Raw genomic sequence first — 13,016 nt, 5'->3', positions numbered from 1 at the left:
ATCTCTACATGGAGAACATTTCATATAACAGGAAAATGGAAAGAAAATGAATCCAGGCTTTTATGTCTTCTTCTGTAGCAGAAAGAGCTGAGTGGTTTGTAGGTAGGGTCCCAGTTCTTCCTTTTTTGGCCTCAGCCAGCAAGCAGCTAAAAGTTAGATACAGCAAAGTGACTGCACAGCCTGGGTATAGAGACCAGTCTAATCTCTAAACCCTAATTTTGGGAAGCTTCTTCCTCTGACCTATGAACAGATCCATCAATCTCCCTCTCACACCTTTCAGGAGCCACTAGAAATTGGTATCTAGAGATAAATGAGGCTATTTAAGGTGAGGAGGGTGAAGTTACTGCTACCAGTAGAGTTTCTCTCAAATACAGCCATTGTCAAGGTTGTACTCCTCAAATGCCAGGGTCAAAGGCACAAAAGTTGAGGAAAACTTTCTGCAGCTTATTATTTCTGATGATAATAATAGCCTTTTTGTGTTCAAGCAGGAGAAGGACTCATTTTTCAAACCCTGTGCACATATGTGCAATACCATCCTGGATCCTAATGTGTTTAAAATCTGAACTGAGAGAAGATGAGCAAAAGCATTATTTTAGCATTGGAAAACTGAAACAATGTAGGAACTGGCTTCTTCAGGATTGTAGGGAGAGCTGATGTTTCTAAACTCTACTTTCAAGGTCCACTCAGTGCTTTAGTGCATGTTCTTCACTTAGTTTGTTAACCAGGCTAGCTTACTGAATTAGGGGGAAAATTGATCCTGTGTTAATTTCTCTTCTTTCTGATCTTCAATATCACAGAAATTAAAAATAGCAGCAAAAAGTAAATAACTTGATCTTTATTTCACTCAGAACTGCATTGTAATTGTAAATTCTGCAGATAGTTGCTGTGTGATAAGCACTCTGCTCACATAGGGAACTTATCTTCAGGGGAGGCAGAAGTCCCCTATTTCCCCATAATCACTGTGGTTTTGGGAGGGAAAAAAACCAACACGCAGGATATATGTATAAAGGGAGTCTTTATCCCCCAAATGGATAAACTACAGTGAAATGGTAGTGCCTGTGGAGCACATGGTAGGACATAATTTCCTTCCACAGGACAATGAAATAGGTGTATTTCTTTCACTTTTTAGTATATACTGAAACCTCTGCCCCTTGTCTTTGCTTGGCATCTTTGTTAGAAGCTGACCAAGAATGCGGAATAGTCACATTGTGTCTCATATCATCATAGTACTCAGTGGGTAGACTGAGCATACACTGAAAAGTTTGTGTGCACCTATTCCTTACTCACTTTCCCTGGAAGAGGTGAGATTGCACATTCTATTAAGATCACAGATCCAAATCTTCTTTGTTTATGTTGAGTGGTTTCGGCTATGTTGGATTTTCTTACTGTCTCATGTACTTTTTTCAACCATTTCTTTATTTGTTATGTATTTTTGTACTCGTTGTGCAGTTTCTCTTGTTCTCTAGCATTTACTCAGGTTGCTGAACATGGCCAGTGGCATTACGTCACTGAGTAGGAGCTAGGACCCATGTCTTGTCTCAAACATGGCAAAGCAGGGCTGAGATCTTGCTCTGAATAACTGGCTCCACTGCCACCTTCCATGTTTAAGTCTCCCAGCTGACCTTGAAAGACTTGGTCCATCTTTTGTTTCCCCATCCCTGCTCCCTGCCTAGCCCATGTCCGGTGCCGAGACCAAGATGTGCAAACATAGCAGAACTCATGGCCATAAGTAATGTGATTTACTGTCATCTTGTGGGTTTTCTTTTTTTTTTTAAATTGAAGCCAAATGCCTCCAGCAGCAGTCACAGATGAAAAGGTCTTTAAGTGCTGGTGAGCTTTAGCAAGAAAGGAACCATTTATTCTGTGTGAGCCCTAGTGTGCCTTGGAGGCTTCTCAGAAAGAGAATATTTGAAGAAAACAAGAGCTGATTTCGTCCACTCAGACCATCCTCTGCAAAGCAGACTCAGCCCTGCCCTATTTCTCTTGCTCATTTTGGTTTGCAAATTGCAGTTAAACAAGCTTTCACACTGAACTTTTGGAATCACCTTATAAACCAAAGAATAGACTTTTTGTTTTTTCTTCCATGTGTGTGTAGAGTTAGCGGCATGATTAAGACTTTGCATATATACATGCAAGAGAGAGATTGAGAAAAACAGGAGCTGGCTTATCAGCTCAGGAGGGGTGTCCTGCTCTGTCTGTGACTTCTGGGGACATGCTTAGCATGGTGAATATGTGAGTGTAAAATGTTTGTCTGCACTGGAGATGAGCATGTACTATACCTGTGAGGGAAGGGATGCTGCTCCTAACCTTGTGCTTACAAAGCCTTCAGTGCTGCTTGCCAAGCCCAGTCACACTTATTCACTTGATACTCTGCTATTAAAAGCTGATTTTATAAAACTGCTTGTTTAGCACAAAATAATCACAGACACTGGAAACAGAAAAAAATTAGTTTTTTCATACAGTTTATTTTTACTCTGCCACTTATCTCCAGATGTTCCCACCTCATACTTTCTAGCCCTGATGCAGTCCTCTCTTAAGTCACACCTTTCATCTAGAAATTACCAAGGAATAACAATTAAGGTCTGTTTTTATCTCTCCCAATACCTAATGACTACACAGGACATGAAACCTAATTTTTATGATGCAGAGCTAGAATTATGTGGGAAAGGCCACAACATTTTTCGTTGTCTCCTTTTCTTGTCTGTATACCTTTGGTTTGGTTGAGCTTTATGTATTTCCCATTAACCCAAATGTTCCACTCCTGGTGCCTTGTTCTTGTTTGGATGTAAAATGCAATGGACAAATACTCCAGTGCAAATGACAAATACTCAAGTGCACTGCAGAAATTGTCCAGGGAAAGTGAAAGGTTCCAGTAAATAGAATACATATTTTGGAGCTTTGGCTCTGTCAGGCAGTCTTTCCTGACACTGATCAAAAACCTGATTGGAGTGAATCTTCCCTTTTGTTCCTTCTTAACACAAAGCTGAAGGTGGCTTGGAAAGTATGCTCAGGGAACCTTTCACAATAACAATATTGCTTAATATACAATCATGATTACTGCTGCCTACTGCCAGGGAAAAAGCACATTGCACTTTGCGTTGATGAGACCATGAACATGGTAGAATGAAGATGTTTAATTTGTCAGTATTAGTATTCAGAGTGAACAGAACTTCATATTAAATCATAAAATACCACTTCTAGATCTGGAACTGATATTTATGCATTGTGCTGGTTGAAATTAGGAGGGGTGTTTGTTTATGTGTTTTTACATTTTCTATACTTGAAGCACTAGCAATTTTAAATCAAATCTCAGAAGGGCATGAATCTAAGGTTTGAACTTTTAAAAATGAGACATTTCTATGGCTCTTTCCATTCTCTCATAGCCCTACATTCAGAGGAATTTGACTATTTTATTTCCTTGCACACTTAATGATCAGACTGTGAAATCCCTCTAATGGATTCACTGCTGTCTAATGTGCTGTGTGTACCTGCCAAAATGACCATGGTGCCTCTTTACAGGCCAAACAAGAGCACAGTCCCTGGCACCAAATGCTGCCTCTACAGTGAGAAATAGGTGGTCTGTATTCCCATCCAAATACCTCACCTCCCATCTTCCTAGACATTTCAAGAAAATAATCTTGGAATTTGGCAAGGGAACGGGGGATCATACATGGACAGATTCCCCTGCACAGATAGCAAAGCAATTACGTCCAATTTAAGGCGACAGTCATCCAAGCTGTTCCTCATGGAGTCAAATTGAAGTATACCCAAAGCAGATTGCAGGATGTGAGTCTAAATTTGAAATCTCAATATTCTTAGAACTTTTATTTTATATTTAATTATTATTTACTATTTGTTTATTTTGTACCAGTTCACCCCTCCTTCATCAAGCAGAGTACTTCCATAAAAATCAGCCAGTTGATTTCTGTTAACGTGTCAGAATCAAGCTTTTCTTATGAGTCATAAAGAATACATTTATGAGACATTTCTTTTCCACAATGTAGTGCCAGCTCTTCTTTCCACCAGGAGAGACTGTCTGTTCCATGGCAACTGGAATAGAAATATGATTTTTCAGTTTAAATATCCTAGAGAGGCTTATAACAATGAGGCCCACTGAAGACTGATGGGAGGGAATTGGTGATTTTGAATGAAGTGCTCTGGCCATTTTAGACAGGGATATTTTCTGAAACAGTGGGGCAGAAAGACTCTGAAAACCCAAACACTATCAGGCAAAGAATTAACTTCTTCCTTATAGCTGCTAAATTGAATTATCACTGGAAGGGAAAAAAGCTCCTCAATGGTTTACCCAGACATTGATTCTCTGTTGCTGTCAAACCCCAGCTGTTCTGTGGAAAGGAATAGTGGGGTCAAAGTATAACCCTTGTTCCACACCATGGAGGATCAATACCTGCAGTATAATTCAGGTAGTTGTAATTACGAGGTCTTGACAGCTTTGCCTGTAGGTTAAATGACAGTCAATACCAAGTTGGTAGATTTCTTTTTCCTGAAAGCCCCTAAATGTGTGGGATTTGTTGTTTTCTAACAAGAAGGAATCTTTGAGTCCTGGCACTTCTAAATCATGTGCTCTGCAGACTGACATGTCTACTGAGCATGGATGTGTAGGATAAAATATGGCATCATTTACCCCAAGGAATCCCATTACTTTGCTTTCCATGCAGTCTGCAAATCATCCTATTTTATAACATTAAAAATTTTTGTGTCATGGTGGGCATGGGGAAAGGTATTTCCAACAACCAGGACTAGCTTCCCTTTCATGTGAATGACAAGGCTGAGGTTTCCAAAGCAGCAGCATGTGGTGCTGGGTGGAATGGCAGCTCTGGAGTCAAATCACCAGAGCTCCAGAAGATATGCTGGAGAGATTTTTTGGGTGGATTCCAGCTGCTCCTGGATTTCAAGTGCTGTCTTAAAATTCTCATCCACATCTGCTGTTGCTGTAGATTAAATTATTTGTGTTCTTACCACACAACAGGACAAACCACAGGGCTCCTTGTGTACCTGTGTGCATGCAGGCACTCATGCCTACCTAATACTTCTCTTGTGAGCTAGTCACAGGCTTTACAAGAGGCATTTTGCCCTGGGAGAACTCCTGCTTTACTCCAGCACAGCTCAGCACTGCCGTTTGGCTCTTAGTGACTTCCACCAGTGGCAGGAAGAGGATGGTGCCCAGCACAGCAAGAGCTCAGTAGGACCAATCACCATTGCATTGACAGGACCTGCTTGGCTGACCCTACCTGTGAAATCATGCAGGCAGTATGTCATTGAAATGATGCAGGTGCCACTCTAGACTTAAAAAAAAAAAATGATGGCATGGTGCTAATCCACATTAAAATAAAAGCAGCATGGCATGCTGTCCTAAGTGTTCCCCAGTGCTGAGGCACTTGGAGCCCAGCTGAGCACAGCCCAGCTCTGCATGCTGAGTCCCAAAAGCCCAGCAATTAATCACATGGGTAAGGGCTGTGGTAGTGTGTGTGCACCAGTTTGATATTTTTGAGTACTGCTGAGTGATCCAACTTATATACCACCGAGGAGGGGAAAAAAATCCAGCTGAGTTGCATCCATTTATGAATGTTGAATGCTTTTCTTGATGTTCTGTACAGTCTGAGGCACTGGAAGAGTTTATAGACTGATCTTCTATGTACTTCCTGGGAGTATGTTCATGTTGAAAATTGATATTGTCAGCCTGCATTACAAGGAAGAACAGGTAGTTTTTTGCCTTAATGTCCCCATCCAGAACCTCTCAAAAATTTTGGTATTCACCCAATAGTCGGTGTGCCCTTCCAACAGAGTTTTCTGTTGTTTTGGAGCAATCCAACAGCTCAAAAAATTTTAGATGTCTGTCATGACAGTTCCTCCATCTGGAGGGACTTAAAACACAAGTAGATATGAAGAGAAAAAACCCTGAACTTCAAACAAAGATTTATTGTTAATTATTACTGCTGACGAAAACTGAAAGAAAATCCCTGTCTCACCCTTGCAAATCATATTTATTCTCCTGCTTTATATTTCATCTGAAAAAAAAATAGCCTCCTTAGTAGCATCTAGAAGTCATGCTGTAGTGATAAAGTGGGAAGGGAATGAATAACAAACTGTCAGCAGTACCCAAAACCTATGATTTTTTAGAGGTCTATCATCTTAGAATTCACTAGACTAAACCATACTTAGCTGGTGAGACCAGATGAGATAATAGATGAGTTACAGACTGTCCCTGCTGTGGACAGCTGGTAAAGTCATTTAATTTTTAGCCAGAGATTTATCTGCAGACTTTCACTTAAACATCCCTGAATACAGAAGAAAAGGATTACATCTGTCTGTCTAGAAGTATATATATAGTCCTTACATATTTTAAAGAATGAGAGCTTACTTCTGAGTCAAGATGTAAGTTTTCAAGATTAAATTGTTCTAATAAAATAAAAATTGCTCAACACACCAAGTCCACAAAAAAAAATTAACAATAATATGAGCAATAAAACCTCATATTTTCCATATGGATTTGAAATGAAGCTGTTTAACAAAATGGAGACATCTTTCAGTTTGAAATTTCTATAATCTCTCTGTAATTATGGGATAGACAGGTAATCAATTGGAATTTTGATTTTTTTACTTACACTGAAAATCCACCCTGATTCTTGTTTTCACTGAAACATTTGGAGTTTAATTAATTTGGATCTCCTTTAGATAGGAATGCCTAGAACAGGATTTACAACTAATATATGCAACGAATGGGAAAACAATGTTTACAGGTGTCCCTTGGGTCTCAGGCATTAGCAATGGTTATTGTAACAACAAAGGAAGGTGCATCCCCTCTTGGCAAATTACTGTTGTTTGCTTATCTCATGTGCAGCTCTCTGGTGTTTTATTTGAAGAACATTTATTGATTGTTCCTCATTAACAATCATGTTGTATTGAATGAAAAGAGTCAAGTCATATTGGATATACTGCCCTCAAACCCTCAGGCTTAGCACATCCATCCATTCCATTTTTTCCCCTGACTGCTTCTATTCATTATTTTTAATGGACACTTTTAAAACTACATGATTAAGAGCTGAATGTGCTTAATTATTTTTTTCCTTTCCTTTCCTTTCCTTTCCTTTCCTTTCCTTTCTTTTCCTTTCCTTTCCTTTCCTTTCCTTTCCTTTCCTTTCCTTTCCTTTCCTTTCCTTTCCTTTCCTTTCCTTTCCTTTCCTTTCCTTTCCTTTCCTTTCCTTTCCTTTCCTTTCCTTTCCCTTTCCTTCCCTTCCCTTCCCTTCCCTTCCCTTCCCTTCCCTTCCCTTCCCTTCCCTTCCCTTCCCTTCCCTTCCCTTCCCTTCCCTTCCCTTCCCTTCCCTTCCCTTCCCTTCCCTTCCCTTCCCTTCCCTTCCCTTCCCTTCCCTTCCCTTCCCTTCCCTTCCCTTCCCTTCCCTTCCCTTCCCTTCCCTTCCCTTCCCTTCCCTTCCCTTCCCTTCCCTTCCCTTCCCTTCCCTTCCCTTCCCTTCCCTTCCCTTCCCTTCCCTTCCCTTCCCTTCCCTTCCCTTCCCTTCCCTTCCCTTCCCTTCCCTTCCCTTCCCTTCCCTTCCCTTCCCTTCCCTTCCCTTCCCTTCCCTTCCCTCCCCTCCCCTTCCCTTCCCTTCCCTTCCCTTCCCTTCCCTTCCCTTCCCTCCCCTCCCCTCCCCTCCCCTCCCCTCCCCTCCCCTCCCCTCCCCTCCCCTCCCCTCCCCTCCCCTCCCCTCCCCTCCCCTCCCCTCCCCTCCCCTTTTCTCTTTTCAATGAGGGAACAGGTCTTATGTCACAGGAACATACCAGCTCATTCAATTTGGCACATCCAACACCTAGATATGAGTATATTTAATCTGATACTATCTTACTGAGAATGACAAATATGTTGGACCAGAGTACAGGAGGTTCCCTAGACAACAGCTGCTAGCTTAATTTTTGTCCTCAAACAAAAGAGCTTATTGTTCCATTTTAAGCTAGCTAGACTAGCAGTGTGCTGTTCTTTATGTTTTTTCCTTAGGTAGAGATAGATTGGCTTTTGATGATTCTGATTAAATTAATTTTTTTCTACAATAATAACACAGACCAATTTATGTTCTTCTCTCCTGTTCAGAACCATATACCAAACTAGTTTATTTCTACAGTTTCTGTTTTCACACATCTCACTATTCTACAAGTCTAGATACTATTGGATTTCCAGACACAGCAAACAGACACATCAGATTTACCTTTTATCATTATTAGTGTGGAGAACTGTTTCAGCATCCCTTTTGTGCATGTCATCTCTAAGCCTTAAATCTTCATCTCTTCAACTTATCCATAAAGATAATCCTGAACAATTTTAATTACTTTTAACATCATTCACATTTTGCTCATGCCAGGAAAGGTATTGATAATTTTGGGGCTCAACATAATACTTTTGATTGTATCTGTTCCTGAACCCTACATCTATACTTTTGCTTCATCCTATGTAGCAGAATATTGGCTACATAATTAAGAAGGAATACCAGGCCTGTTGTAATGTTACTTGATAATTATATAAACAAACCATAACTCCAAGAAGTGACATTTTAACCATCATCAGCTAATTGAACTTAAACTTATAAATAACAGGGGATGTATGACCTCTGTTTGAAGAATGTCCTGCTCCTTCAGCATAACCATAATTCTGCTTTCTGAGTCACCAGTTCCCAAGCTGCCTGTTTTTCTCTGGATGGCATTACTGTACACATGCATCATGAAGCACTGACACAAACACAGTTTATTAAGCCACTTTCATCTCTGCTGAAAGTAAATGCTACTGCTGATGCCTGCTGCAAAGTCACCAATATCAGCTGAAAAAGTTCTGCTATTGTTGTCATATTATAGGCCATAATCCTTCAGAGCTCTGAAAAAAGAAAACAGTGCCAGCTACTGGTTGAATTGAAAAAACAGATTATTTTGGGGGTGCCCAATTTGCATTTTTGCATTCTTTATTTAATCCTCAGCAAAGTCTGTTCTACACCAGTAAAATTTAAATATATATTTCCATCTTCTTGGCAATTAATGCACACATTTATATCAAAATGCTGCCCAAACAGGAGTCAGGTGTGGCTAGGTGCCCTGCATCCCATGCCAAGTCAATTCTTTGTTCCCAAATCATTAAACAGATACATCTTATGAAATTATTATCCTCTCTAAACTAGCGGCAAACTAATTTCATTTTACTCTCTACTCTCAGGTGTTTTCTTTATTTTATTTTATTTTTAGTTGGAAGTGCAAAAGGAACAGGTGATACCTGACAATAGACAGAGTAGTGAGATTTTGTCCAAACACCCATGTCTCAGCCGGCAGTTTCTTTCTAAGTTTAGCATACATTTCAGTGAGCAAATTCACCACCAGCTGCATTTCCCCTCACCCACAAAAAATTATCCTTCTGGGGCTCAACTTAGTTCTCCAATAAACTTTATAGCCTTAAAAATTGTGGGAAAAGCTCAAGAATGTGACCTCAGTGTCACAGGACACCTCATTGTGGACAAGCCTTTTAGGTGGTTGATCTCTTGCTCTGTTTTGGGATGTTTTGAAGCACTCCCAGTTTGCATGCTGACCCTACTTGCAGCCTCCCCACAGCCCATGCAGATGCTTTCCAACAGATGCACATGTGTGCATTTTGCTCACTATTCTTTACCAGGGAGGTTTCCTGGCCAATGGCTCTCACCAATCAGTGTTTGTCTTTCTCACTTTCACAAGATCTCACCTCTGAGAGTCGCAGCTATTTCCAGTTTCCATCCCTCTTTGAATTCCTGAATTACCAGGGGCTATGAGACAGCTCCTTTCACAAAATCCAGACCTCTCAGAATCAGGATCTCCCAGCAGCACCTTGGTGTGCTGTGGCTCAGTTTCTGGGCTTGTGCTCTGGGCTTGTGCTCATTTGGAGTTGAATGCTTCCAGCAGCCACCAAGGTGCCCGGCTTCTCCTGAGGGCCAGAGACCTAAACCAAGAGAACTGAGCCACCATTCACTGCTCATCACCCATTAAGAACCAGCTATTGAGGTCCTTCCAAGCCAGTCTGATCTACATTTTGGAAGCCAGTTAGAAAAGTGGTTCTGGAACACCTGAGATAATATGTGTCTTCTGCTCTAGCACCCTACAGCTTCTAGATGTCAACTAAATGTCAGCTAAAATGTGCAACTGAGACAACTCAAAACTGACTCCAGGGTCTGTGTAGTGGGCTTTATCTCTGCCTGAAATACTGGTTTTGAGCAAATAGCCCACCTTACTTACATGTTTAGGAACAAAAGCACAAATTGAAACACTGAAAAAAATGCAGTGCAGTATAAATAAAAGCAGATTGTCTCTTAAAATAAACAACAATAATGATGATTATTGTTCCTACTTTGTACAACAGTCATTTATTTTAAATAATGTACATCTGTCCCACAAATGTTGTATATCTAGAAACTTTGAGTAGAGCTTGAGCCATGCCACCACTGAACTGTTGCAGTCAAGACTGTAGCATGTCTATAAATTTGTCTATGGTGAGGTTTATGGCGAAGAATTTGAATGTATGTGAGTATTTGAAAATCAGAGTTTGACTTTGTGGTGAGTTGACCTTGGCTGGAAGCCAGGTGCCCACCAAAGCTGCTTTGTCACTCTCCTCCTCAGCTGGACAGGACAGAAAAAAATATAGCATAAGATTTGTGTGTTGAGATAAGGACAGAGAGATCACTCACCAGTTACTGTCACAGGCAAAACAGACCTGACTTAGGGAAATGAGTTTAATTTACTGGCAATCAAATCAGAGTAGGAACAGGAACAGACTGCTACAGCATTAGTCCTGCACAGGGTCACAAATTCTGACAGCAAACCTGCCACAGTGCAGGCATCCCCTGGCATCACAGCATCCTTCAGCATTTACCTGCTCCAGTGTGGGTCCCTCCAAGGGCTGCAGGTGGATCTCTGCTGTTCAGTGGAACCTTCACAGGCTGCAGGGGACAGCTGCCTCACCATGGTCTTCATCACAGGCTACAGGGGAATCTCTGTTCTGCCACCTGAAGCACCTCCAGCCCTTCCTTCTCTGCTGACCTTTGTGTCTGCAGAGCTGTTTCACTCACACACTCTCACTCCTCTCTTCTCTGACTGCAGGTTTTGTTGTGCCTTGTATTCCCACCTTGAATGTGTTCTCTCAGAAGCACTGCCATTGTCATTGATGTGCTCAGCCTTGGCCAGCAGTGGCATTGGAGCAGCAGTCTTGGAGCCAGCTGGCATTGTCTCTAACAGACATAGGGCAAACCTCCAGCAGCATCTCACAGAAGCCACTCCTGTAGATCTCCTGCTACCAAAACCTTGCCATGCAAACGCAAGGCAGACTTACAAGAATATAACCATCTCAGAGGAGCCAAAGCCCTTGACAGAACTGTTGAGCAACACTGATGTGCTCGAACATCAAACTAAACAGAGGCCAGTTGTCTGGAATCCCAATCTCTGCTTGATTCTTCAAGACCCTGCTCATATCAGTATTTTGTGGAGCATACCTGTTTGTCACCTCTGCAGAAGGACGTGCTTTCCTGACCTTTACAGTGAAAAGCTAACAGGCAGTGATGCACAGTCTCCTGACACTGTTAATCTCAATAGCAATCTAGAAGGTCTGCTGTGGGAACAGGTAGACCACTCATCACCCAGTGTCACCTTGGCTTCTTTCAAAATAAGAAAAAGAAAATACCCAAGCAGTTCTTCATAGGAAAACTGACAACAAGATTTTATTTGTTACTTGTGTTGACTGTTATCAAATTGGATTGCCAGAAACTTGGAGTGCTTCTGAATATTGGTCTCTATTTCACCAGTTGTCCACAGCTGCCAGCTGTATATTCTTCATATAGACTATGCTGTATCATCAGATAAAATGGCAATATTGCCTCCAAATAATGATCCATTTAGCACTATGTTCTGGTCAGGCCCATATCAAAATATTTTGAAACTTACGGATAGATGGTGCGTTTTTTATAAGGGTGAAAGTAGCTCTACTATTAATCTTGGGGTTGTTATCAGAGCACTGGAACCAGCTTTGAAGCTATTGTCCCTGAGTATTTCCTCCTCAGCCCAGGACAGCTTATCCTATGGTCACGTATAAACAGTAGCACACTGATGGATAAACAATGTTCCTGCTGTGTCCTGTTTGGGAGCTGTAATTATTACTCAACAAATTACTGGGTACCCTGCTGAGACATTATTTAATGCTACTTCAGGTGCACAGGAACTGATTAATTGAATGCTCCTGTAAGCAGCCATTACTGCTGTTTCAATAGGATTTTATTGTTTTAACTCTCCTCCACTGGATATTTAGAGGACTTTTTCATTGCTTGACTACGCCATATCACAAGCATTTGCATCTAAGGAAGAGGGAGGAGATGTAGCCCTTCCAGGTCTGTCTGGGACTATGACTTTGCCTCCATAACAGTGTGCACCACATGAATTAATGTAAATCACGATGGTTAGTTCTTAAACTGATATGACTGAAGGTTTTTCTCCTCATCTAACACATCCACTGGATTAGCAAAACCATTTAACATGACTCTTGGTCACAAAAGAGAACAGTAATCATGGAACTTCAGCCTCTGAATCCAAATGAATATGTCTGAGATGGAGCTCAGCCCCCATATGGCGGTCAGGATTGGGCTAATCAAGATGGGTTAATGGAAAGATGGGTTTGGGCTGCTTGTGAGTTAATCCACAGCAAAATTCTAAATTAGCTGTCTACATACAGAGAGAATTATGATCTTTTATAAACCTTTAAACTGTTCACAGATCATGTATTATTCTGCATTTTAAATCAGTCTCATGCAAATCAGCCCTATGGGAGGAAAAAGGGTTAGATACTGATTTCTAACCTGCAGTTTTGCTTAAATTATGTTTTTCCGGCACTGATTTACAGACATGAAGTATAATTCTATAATCAGAACCTCAGATGGACTAAAACTACATGATTGCTATGTCTAGGGGAATGCTGTAAATTCAGATCTGCCTCCTTTATACTGCAGTAAAGAACT

General features: G+C 41.1%; 1 protein-coding gene across 4 annotated transcripts in view; it reads left to right on the top strand.

The window, feature by feature from the left end:
• TMEM108 (transmembrane protein 108) overlaps positions 1 to 13,016 on the top strand; it is a 162,719-nt gene that overhangs the window by 95,202 nt on the left and 54,501 nt on the right. The window lies entirely within an intron of this gene.

This window comes from Lonchura striata, chromosome 1, assembly GCF_046129695.1.
Source record: "Lonchura striata isolate bLonStr1 chromosome 1, bLonStr1.mat, whole genome shotgun sequence".
Classification (NCBI taxonomy): domain Eukaryota; kingdom Metazoa; phylum Chordata; class Aves; order Passeriformes; family Estrildidae; genus Lonchura; species Lonchura striata.
Note: the sequence above shows the minus strand (reverse complement) of the source record. Positions and strands in the feature narration are given on the sequence as shown.